Raw genomic sequence first — 12,090 nt, 5'->3', positions numbered from 1 at the left:
GGTTAAGGTTTTGCATGTAAGCTGGTAACTCAGTAACCACTTGTGGGAATGGATTGAAACTTCACACACTTATTCACTGTGATGAACTGACCTACACTGCACAGGTTCCATGACTCTATTTTGCTTTTTTACAAAATTATGCCCCTTTTTCAACTTAGAAATTTTTGGTTAAGGTTTTGTATGTAAGCTGGTATCTCAGTACTTACTAATGGGAATGGATTGAAACTTCACTTACTTGTTCACTGTCATGATCTGACATGCACTAAGCAAGTCCCATAACTCTACTCTTTTTTTTTTCAAAATTATGCCCCTTTTTCGATTTAGCAGTTTTTGGTTAAATTTTTGTATGTAATCTGACATCTCAGTATCCACTAATTGGAATGGATTGAAACTTCACACACTTGTACACTGTCATGATCTAACATGCACTGTGAAGGTCCCATAACTCTACTTGGCATTTTGACAAAATTATGCCCCTTTGACTTAGCAGTTTTTGGTTAAGTTTTTGTATGTAAGCTGGTATCTCAGTATCCACAAATTGGAAAGGATTGAAACTTCACACACTTGTTCACTGTCATGATATGACTTGCAGTACAGAGGTTCAATACCTCTACTTTGCATTTTACAAAATTATGCCCCTTTTTCAACTTTGGTATTCATTCAGTTGACAAGGCTGTTGAATAGTCGAGCGTTGCTGTCCTCCGACAGCTCTTGTTTTTACCATGCTGTCCCAATTGTTAGGAAAACAGACAGTCGACCATTTGAGACCATTTTTATGTTTAAAATAGATTGCGTGCTGTGAATTTACATAGTAAATGATGTCATATAAATCGCCCCCTTCATGCAAAAAGGTACCGTAACCTTCTTTAATTATCAGCACTTGGTACCTTTTTGCTTTAAGGGGTTGAAATAATACTTATAGATTCTTCCATGAAATGTCACTTAGGTGTACGCTATTTTAGACAAGGTTTTTCCCAAGGGAAAGACAGGAATAGCTATCCCTGGTATGTGATGGGACAAATGTATACTTACCAGTTGCTCAGGTGAAATTATTTCTCTAATCATCCTAATTCAGAGATGTGAATCCTATTTTGGTAACAACTTCATTTGCCTGAAACAGTTTTGGATTATGATGTGCACTGCATAAGGGAAGTAACTATATGCAACTTAGAAAAACATATCATGATACATTTATAGTGATATATGTCTGTAGTTTTTATGTGTTTCCATTTTAAGACAACTGGGGCTGGAATTATGGTGATTTTGTAGATTACAGCATCTGTAAAAAGTGGTAATTTGCACCTAAATATTTTAACCAGATTTTTACTGTTGTGCCAGCGCAAGCAAAAAACCCCCGAAAAACAGAAGTGTTCCTGAAAAAAAAAAACACAATCGGAAAGTATGATGAACAACTTTTATTTTGGTGAGGCCTTAACCTGTTTATTTATTTGAGTAGTGTATACTGACTGGTAGATATTTTTCATAGTTTTATGACTTATCAAATGCTTGATATTCCACATTACGTCATTAATATGCAGAAAACAAAATGAAATTAATTCCAGTCCTCCCACTTGCTGTTACCTATCTGAAATATCCGGTAAAGTCTGAAAATTAATTTCTTATTTCTAATAAATGCCAACTTTAGTCCGCCTCAATGCCAAACTTTACAGACATGGATTTTTCTCCATTGAGAATAACAGTGGCATGAAGTCATGCATGTGCTGTGTTCAGTTTTAAGTTGTAGCCCGCTGCTGAGGTGTTCAAATTTTCACTATTACTGATTACTTAGTAAAACCCATGGTATCCATTTCTGTTGGAAGCCTGTGTTAAATATTAGTTTCCTTGTTAATTTGTTCAGTCAAGCTCTTAAACAAATAATACTTAGATTTCCCATGCAGCGTCTTGTTAAAAAAGATGTGTTCACTTCTGAATGTTGAAGAAAATAAATCTTAATACTGCAGGTAACAATTGTATTCAGTCTCCTGTTGTGTTTTGCGGCATGTAAAATGATGATATTGTGCTCAGTTTATTTAAAAGAATACAACTGTTAGTCCCCAAAGGGTGGTATGTGCTCAGTTTTCTGTGGAAGAATACAACATCAATAAATGTTTGTATTGTTTCTAGTTCCAAAAGAGAGGTTATTCTGTGGAATTTTCTATATAGAATTTGCAAAGGGTGGTTATATGTTCAGTTACAACATTTACCGTACTGTTTGGAGTGTGTGCATGCGTGCTTTTCTATAATCACCGCAAGACTGTTTGTAATTTTAGTAGGAGGATGTAGTGCACCATCAGATACAGAAAATGCTCTAATACTGGAAGCTTCTTTGGTTCTTTTATCATACCATTTCATATTTGAATGTTAATTTTTCGTTGGAGGCCCGAGCAGGTGGTTGGGGATTGGGGATCAAACTCACCTGCTGTGCGTTAAAAAAAAAGGTTATATGTAGTGTTACTTTGAAACCCGGGCAACACAAATGAATTCATACTTTAATAAATAAACAGCTCTAGGTTATCTGGTTCACATGTAAATGATAGGTTCATAATAAGATACAGAGTATAATTATATTCAAGTAAACATGACAAGATTAATTTAATATAGATCTTCAATTAATCAACTCCATTATTCATCCTTTAAAGGCTCATAATGCCTTTGCTTAATTGCACTGCCCACTTTTTATATGCAAATAAGGTCAAAGACATAAATTGTATTGCGTACCTTAAAATTACCACTTTGCTTTCTTATAAGATTATCAAGGATTTTGTTTTTTGTTTATGATCGAAGGCATTAATTGTTATGTGCATCTTTACCAATCATTTAAATATCTGTGCAGCATACTTGGAAGTTTTATTGACTTTTACTTTTTCTGATTATCTCCCTTTAATATGTCCGACTATAATTGACTCAATAATTGAAAATATGGACATTCTCAGTGCTTGATCTACCGGGAACTAAAAAGAATATAGGACTTTATAAACATTTATGTATAATTGTGTTGAATATAAGAATAGTTTGCCAGTATAATATATGTATGTAAAACAGCAAAATGTTATTGCTTGAATTATAATCAGTTTGAACATCTATATTATCATAACTGAATGCCTTTGGTCATACATACAACCATGATGAGTAAGAAGTCCTGTTTGATAGCAAGATTTTGATTTTTAGCTCACCTGTCACGTAGTGACAAGGTGAGCTTTTGTGACCATCCGTCATCCGTCCGTTGTCCGTCCACAATTTCCTTGTGAACACAATAGAGACCACATTTTGTATTTGATTTTATTCAAACTTGCACACAATTTATATGGGCATAATATATCGGTTCCTTTGAAAACTGGCCAGATCCCATCATGGGTTCCAGAGTTAAGGCCCCTAAAAGGGCCAAAATTTACCATTTTTGGCTTGTGAACACGATAAAGACCACATTTTGCAATCAGCTTCAATCAAACTTGCACACAACTTGTATTGGCATAATATCTCAGTTCCTTTCGAAAACTGGCCAGAGTTATGGCCCCTTAAAGGGCCAGAATTTGCTATTTTGGCTTTTGCAACCATATAGAGACTTCATTTATGGTTTGATTTGATACAGACTTGCAAAATATCTTCAACAACAATAAGTCTTGGATTCTATGATGAATCTGTCAGATCCAGTCATAGGTTCCGGAGTTACGGCCCCTGATTGACCCCTAAAAGAGCCAGAATTTGGTAATTTTTACCTTATGAACACAATAGAAGTGACATTTTATATTTGATTTTAACCGCACTTGCACACAAGTCACAATAAGATCTCAGTTCCTTTTGAAAACCGGCTAGATTCAATCATGGGTTATAGAGTTTCTATTTTGGCTGTTTCAGCCACATAGAGGTTTCATTTATGCTTTGACTTGATACAAGCTTGCACAGAATGATTATCTTGTTGATCTCTAGGCGTGGATCGAAACTCGGTCATGTCGGGTCAAAAACCAGGTCATCAGGTCAAATCAAAGGAAAAGCTTGTTAACAACATAGAGGCCCCAGTTATGACCCTAACTTCATGAAACTTAGTCAGAATGTTTATCTTAATGATTTCTAGGCCAGGTTTGAAACTGGGTCATATGAGGTCAGAAACTAGGTCATCAGGTCAAATCAAAGGAAAAGCTTGTTAACACTCTTCAGGCCACATTTATGACCCTATCTTCATGAAACTTGGTCAGAATGTTTATCTTGATAATTCTTAGGCCAAGCTTGAAACTGGGTCATATGGGATCAAAGACTAGGTCACCCAGTCAAATCAAAGGAAAAGCTTGTTAACACTCTTGTTCGTTTGATGTGCATGAAACTTGGTCAGAATGTTTGTCTGCATGAAATATCCTATGAATTTTTATCTGGGTCATGTGGGGTCAAAAACTAGGTCACCAGGTCAAATAAAAGAATGAGCTTGTTTACACCCTAGGGGGCACATTTTTGATTCTATCTCCATAAATTTTGGTCAGAATGTTATCATGAAGTCTTGGACGATATCAAATCTGGGTCACATGGGGTCAGAAACTAGGTCACTAGGTCAAATCATAGGAAAAACTTGTATACACTCTAGAGGCCACTTTTTTGCTCCAATCTTCCTAAAACTTTGTCAGAATGTTTGTTTTTATGAAATTTTGGAGAATTTCGAATCTGGGTCGTGCGGGGTAAAAAACTAGGTCATTAGGTCAAATCAAATCAAAGAAAATGCTTGTTTACACTCAAGATGCCATGTTTTTTGGTCCAATCTGAATAAAAATTGGTCAGAATATTTGTCTCCATGAAATCACTAGGTAAAACATGTTTACACTGTTATGGTGTGTTACACAGGTGAGCGACCTAGGGCCATCTTGGCCCTCTTGTTAAGGCTACTGTCACCTTAGACTTTGATACTATAAAGTAAACTCACTTTTGTAGGTATATTTCTAGCTCACCTGTGCATAAAGTACTATTGTGATTGTCATGTGTCCATCTGTCCATCCATAAACAGTTTAAGATGTTCGACACCCTATTACTTGGCCAGCCTGTATGAAACTTACACATAACTACAATATCTTTGTCAAGTTAGACCAGGGCTATAGTTATGCCATAGTGCCACAGTTATGGCCCTTGGCTTAATCAAAATTGCCTAAAACATAAGCAGTGTTGTTTTGAACATAAAAAGAATCTTTGAAAAATGCACAAAAAATACACATTTCATTAGCAACCTTGATGAAACTTGTACATAATGTTTGTGTAATACCAGAGTTAATGGCCCTTGAATTAAATCCCAATGCTCCAGTTTAATATTTTTAATACATTAGACACATTTCAGAATTTACATAGTTAAGGCAATGTTTATAGCCGCAGAATCTCATATCAGTTCTTTATTTGTTTAACTTACTTTGTTTAACTTACTTGTCTGTAGAAAAACCTTTTTTTATGAGGAAAGTTTGCTTGACAGACATCAGATTAAAAGTAAAATGCACAAAACATATATTCGATTTTAACATTTGACTTATTTTTCACTTTTGAACAAACATGTAAAGGAAAATGATTATTAGCGCTGATTGGAAAATTTCAACTGTTGATTTTTTATTGAAAGCAAGTTATTGTTAAACTGCACAAATGCTTTTGTCACTGATATTGATAAATTATTTTTATTGACGTAGGTTTGCTTACCGTGAAATGTGTAATGTGGTGTTAAATTTGCATTAGACATGCAAAACCGACAAGAGAAAACTTGGCACATTTGTTGTAGGGAATTGCTTCTGTTCTGAATTTACCCACAAAAATGACAGATTGCAAAGTTATGGATCTAGCAGATATAAAGACAAATAGATGAAAATTTAAAACCCCTTTAAACTTCTTTCTGTACCTTTCATTTAAAAAGATAATAATTTAAAGTCAATTAAGCAATAGAAAATTAGTTTTTAGATTCTCATTCCCACCTGGCCCTATCACATTATAAGTAAGATTAAAGTTTATGACATGCATCAAAATGTATTTTTCATATATATATCAAAAGAAATTTTCTGTATACAAGCAATTCAAAGACACAGCAGCATACACTAGTATTATCAATACAGATGTTTTAAATCTAATTGACCTCAGGTGTCCCATATTTCCAAAGTAAAAAATAAAAAGTGCCCACCTGTCCCATTTTTTCCCAAAATTCGGATGAGAATCTTAACATTTATTTTTTCTGGCCTTACATAATTTGTTGTTCTGAAAACATTCTAAATTAAGTATACATTTCACATGCTGCCCTGCTGCCCTTAAAACACATGATCGGCGATATATGACCATTTTGTGTTGATTCGCCGTAAAACCCAACTCACTCACTCACTCACACTTAAAACACGTACACATGTTATCCTGGGACCTCCGTGGCGGAGTGGTTAAGGTTGATGACTTCAAATCACTTGCCCTTTGCCAATGTGGGTTCGAGCTTCCCTTGGGGCATACACTTCTTTATGTGAGGAAGCTATCCAGCTGGCTTACAGAAGGTTAATGATTCTACCAAGGTGCCTGCCCGTGATGAAATATTGCCCTGAGGGGTACCCAGGGTAGAAGCTGGAAAATCACCATATAAATGTTTCATTGTGATTTAAAATCCAAACAAAAATAAAAACATGTTATCCCTTGATTACTCATCTTCTCCCTAAACACATCATTAAAACACATTACACAATCATGCTGTCCTTAAAATATATTTACAGGTACCACCCCTAAAATACATGTACACATACAGTCAAATTGCGACACTGCTGCTGCTCATTAATGTTGTCCGTAATGCTTAGACTGATATATATTTATTTCTACTTCTACTATATGAAGAATATATAGTGAAAGAAAATCTACTCAAATAAGCATTAGCTTTGGCATCACAGCAGGGTGTGTGCAAGTGCATAATTTATCTCAGCTAAGCCAATTTGCATGTATCAGGTTAAAATGTTACACAAGGCTTCCTTGACTCATTAAACCTACTGAAACATCCAAGTTAGATAACTCCTGGTTAAATTTACTTCATATATATTATGGCTTTCATTTAACTCAGAAAAACTGCTCCAAGTTTTACAACCAACAATCAGGCTGCTGAATAATCTATTCGACTGAAACTTATATCACACAAGGCATCCCTCTCATCAGTCAAGTTAGAGAACTCTTGTTTGAAATTTATTTAGATTATTTCCTTTGTTTAATTATAGTTCAGTTGAAGTTTAGCATGTGAGTTGTAACCATTGCCATTATGTAAATTGAATTTGTAATAATCTGTAATAAATAACTTGATTTACTTAAGTCTTGCCAAATTATGGTCCATGTTTGACTGGGATGTTTTCCAGTAGTCGAACTCGCTGTCTTATTGACAGGTTTTGTTGTTTTGTGGGACAACAAGAACGAGTGAATTCCAAAGAGATGCTTGTCTTGTTTTGGCTTTCGTTTAAGTAAAGAAAAAAAAGTAGAAAGTACAATCTGTTAACCTTTAGCCTGCTCCCGGCAGTTGATTCTGCCTTTGCAACCAGTGCAGACCCAAGATCAGCTTGCTCCCGGCAGTTGATTCTGCCTTTGTGACCAGTGCAGACCCAAGATCAGCTTGCTCCCGGCAGTTGATTCTGCCTTTGCGACCAGTGCAGACCCAAGATCAGCTTGCTCCTGGCAGTTGATTCTGCCTTTGTGACCAGTGGAGACCCAAGATCAGCCTGTACTCCTGATCATGGTCTGCACTGTTCGCTAATTCAGTCAGTAAATTTTCAGTGAACACCCCTTCAAATAATAAGTGGTACTGCCCAAATTGAATGATGGAACTGTCCATTTTAGTAATTTAGCAGGGAAAAGGTTTGGTAAAATTACCAGGAATAGAAAATACAGGAAAACCACAACAGTAACTATAATATTGTAATAATATAGTACATACATAATCAAATAATGTGTGTGGTTGGAAATGTTATTAAGACATGTAATATGCAACAGTGCATTACCTCAAACCATAATGATAATATAGATATGTGACTTAAATATTTACTGTAAGACATTTAACGAAACATTAAATTGCTATGCAAAAAAACTCCTGCATTTTTTTCTGATGTATTTTACAAAGAGTACCAGATAAGCATGCATTAATATTACACTAAGCATGTGATTTTTTTGTGCGATGCCCCACTCACTACCATATACTAAACACCATTAATTTGAATAGGAAAAAACACAAAGAGAAAATGACATGCATCAAAATGTATTTGGTCTAACCAGTATAATGTAGCTTTATGTGAACAAATCAGTTTCTAAGTCAGTTTATCAATATTTTAATGATATCAATCAAGTTTTGGTAACAACTCATTTGGAAAAATTCTTTGAAAATGATGTAAATTGCATAAGGGGGAGTAACTGCATGCAACTGCAAGTTACTAAGGTATTATTGTACATCAGTGTACATCAGTGTAATTAATGTACATAATATGTTTTTACTGTGATTAAAGTCCATGGCTTGAATAATGACCATTTCTACACTGTAGCAATCCTTAAAAAATGGCACACCCAAAAACATATTTACACATCTTTAAAACTCAAGTTTGCCTTTAAAAACAATACGCATGTCTTTAAAATTGCTAATTCAGTATACATCGTGTTGTCTTCAAAACACATACAAGTCATATAGACAGTTAATCAGATTGATTTGTTTGAGACTTCAACTCCTGATCATTTACACTTATTAAGATTTTGCTCACTGAGTGCTCAATACGTCCTATTAGATTTTCACTGTTTTTTATATTTTTTTCCCAAACAAGATTGAGTTATTTAGCACAAATACAAATTTGATAAACAATCACATAGCCTGGGGAATGATAAACATACATAGCCTGGGGAATGATATAAATTTCAAACAGGAATGTAAAACTAGAAAATATAGTGATGTCAGTGTGAATGTAAATTGTTTAGATTTGATCAGATATAAGCATTTTCGTTTTTCGTATATCCTGTTAGAGTTATATGGAATCCTTTTCATGCATTTAGATCCCTATCAGATATATATGTTTTACTGACTTTTATGAAATCACTACAGTATGAAAGCATTTACAAAGCTAAGTATTTCTTCTGATTTCAGTTGATTTTCAAACTTTGCAAGTGTTTGGGTATTTCTATAATCTGAAGCAAATGTAAGGCTTTAAAATTATAAGCGACTTTGAAATTCATTTATTTCCATTCTGCCAAAAGATAGACAAAAGGGAGGTAATAATAATTTTACAAATTTGCATTTCTGATGAATTTCGTCCTTATGCTAATTACCAAATACTCAAGACCTTTTAGTGGTTTGTCATCTAATTTATGATTGGTTCAGAGTCCATGATCAGATGCTGAGAAATTGAAACACGGTAACGCCCGAGTGGTTAAATACTGTGAAGTATCTGCAAACTATAGACTGTGGTAAATCAGATGACAAACCACAAAAAGGCCTTGATTATTTTCATTCTTACATGCTCATTGAAATATTTTGTTAGATATTATGCTGAACTACATTTACCCGAGGATAAATGAACTGAACGTCATGTGGCAGTTTGACGCCATAATTGATGTTGTATAACGCTCTCATACAGGTCCGTACGTCAACCGTTGTTTACCACAGAATATATATAGCGCTTGACATTCTTCTTTGTTTAACTGACAATCAAATTAAGCGTTGTTAGAATGTTTGACAATTGTAATACAATTATATTCTTAAATTGATATCATTCCTTGCACAGAGTATGTTTATCCTGTTTATACATATTCAAAGCTAATTTCTTTTTTGGACAACCAGGATAGAAAAATCAGATTTTAAAAATACATCTAGTGAAAATCTAGCAATACATTAAGTCCCCAATGGGCATAAATACATGTAATTAATCACTACATGATCAAAATCTGATCTACCACCTTTAAAACCCAGTTACTCATATACTGCCCCAAAACACATTTACATGTTTTCTTTCACATGTTTAACCATGTTGTCCTTAAAATTAGACACATTTACACATGTCATGTTCATTTTGTAGAAGTTAGAACAGAAGCAGGCATCTGGAGCAACATTTATTACATGCTTATATTACTCCCTGTAGGCTACGCTAACATGAATATATGCAGGAATCTTATATCGGCAAGCAGACGCAATATTTTATATGTACAATACATTAATGCAATATAGGGGAGTTCACCGAAATACTAGTGGTTTTATAAGTATTAAAAATATCATCACTAAGTGTATATTGTGTAATATCGTAGCAATCAGTTTGTGTTTGGAGTACATAATATTAAACGTGGGATGTTAATTTTGTTTGAATGTTTTCTTTGGTAAAATATAAAGCCATATTAAAAGATGTGGGAATTTCAGTGTGAAAAAAAATGGTTTTAAGTGATGCGTATTAAGTGATGCGTATTGTGCTAGGTGAAAATCAGTAGCCAGTGTGCTGTATGAAGTGAATGTTTGCTGTTTGCGTACAAGGTATATATTGTCTAGTATATTTTAACCTTTAGCATGCTAGATAAATTGTCGTCTGCTGGAAATGTCGTCTGCTAAAATTGTAAAGTTCATTCAATTTGCTCCAAAATTGGAAAAAATATTGTCAGAGTAGCAAACAGCTTGGAACCTGATCAGACGCCGATTTAATCGGCGTCTGATCTGGTTCCAAGCTGTTTGCGAAGGCTGTTAAATTTGCCTGCAGCAGGCTAAGGGTTAATTTGTTAATATTAACTATTTTCAACTTACTGTTAGCCAGTTCATTTTGACCAAACCGGGATAAGCTGGTCATAAGAGTCAAGGAAAATCTGCTGGCAGGCTTTTGAACAGATCTTAAAGCTTGGGCGTTAAAGGCACAGTCATGTTAGCGGTATTTGAAAAAGAAAGAATTAATATTTACTGAATTTTTAATGTTAGCTTGTTCATAAAAAAGGGAAATCTTTCAAGTGGTACATTTTTACCATGACAGAGATAAATCACAAATTTCCAAATGTTTATCCCAATTTGCCACTTAACCAATCGCACAAGACCGGCACTCATCGGTCTACACTTGATGGACTAGGCAATGCTGGGAAAGGCCCAAACAAATATCTCAATAGCTGCCAGCGTTGAAAAGGCCGTATGTGGAAGAAGTGATGCCTTATATTCTCAACTTGATTTCATAACAACTTGCAAAATATTGTATTCTAACTTGATTTCATAACAACTTGCAAAATATTGTATTCTAACTTGATTTCTTAGCAGTGCAAATATTTTATTCTACTAGAATACAATATTCACACTTTTTTAGAAATCAAGTTTAGAATATAAGGCCATTTTCTTTTAATCTAATCACATAATTAATTTTAGCGAAGATTATAATTAAGTGTACAATGTTTTTTTTTGTGTTTTTCCATCAAACATCACTGTTATTTATTTTGTTAATTGAATTATGTTCCATGATGGTAATTTCCTAAGAGAGTGATTTTTATGCCCAATTCTTGGTTGGGATATATTTCTCTTTCCTTTGGTGTTTAAGAAAGCTTTGAAATAGATGCTTTTTTGTTTCTACCTGTTAAGGGACTGGTTTTTCCAGATTGTTTACAATCAGTCTGTCAAATGCCATCTTACCATCTCCGGTGCATGCTGTTCTCCCTTCTTCTCAGTCTAGGTAAAGTAGACACTGACTCAGAAATAAGACACAGCCCTGAAAATAGACTGTTCCCTCTTCTTATCATTGTTTGAAATCAAGTTTTGATTGCCAAAAGTAAGCATTATAATATCATGTGGTATCCAACCTTTTACCCATGGCAAATGACAGATTGTTTCTTGTGTTTCAAAATACCTCAGAAAAAAAAGAATGCAGAAGCAAAATGGAATGAATAGCTTCTATTGTTCTCTATTAATTTTGCAGTCACGCAAACACATATATGTTTGAATAGCCAGATATCCCTTATGGATTGGATTCCTGAATGTGACTTTGTCTGTTATATATAGGAGGTACAGGGTACAGTACAACCTGTGCTAATGTTACCTCTGTAGAGCAAATACCTTAGACCAGTTTCTGTGTAAATTAAACCCTGCCAGAACATCAGCCTCTTCACTACAGAGTTCTCTGAGAAGTTCTTCCTCTACAAACA

At 34.5% G+C, this 12,090-nt stretch overlaps 1 protein-coding gene across 5 annotated transcripts in view; it reads left to right on the top strand.

The window, feature by feature from the left end:
• Nucleotides 1-12,090, top strand: part of LOC123565259 (myocyte-specific enhancer factor 2A-like) — a 156,704-nt gene that overhangs the window by 60,941 nt on the left and 83,673 nt on the right. The window contains exon 1 of one of the 5 annotated variants that reach the window (XM_053550192.1): nt 10,215-10,456. The exons of the other annotated variants lie outside the window; for them this stretch is intronic. The gene's annotated coding sequence lies outside the window, so the exon portion shown is untranslated. Of the gene's footprint in view, nt 1-10,214; nt 10,457-12,090 lie in introns of those variants that run through there. 5 annotated transcript variants of the gene reach the window in all.

Source organism: Mercenaria mercenaria, chromosome 8 (assembly GCF_021730395.1).
Source record: "Mercenaria mercenaria strain notata chromosome 8, MADL_Memer_1, whole genome shotgun sequence".
NCBI lineage: Eukaryota > Metazoa > Mollusca > Bivalvia > Venerida > Veneridae > Mercenaria > Mercenaria mercenaria.
This window is presented reverse-complemented; position numbering and strand designations above follow the sequence as displayed.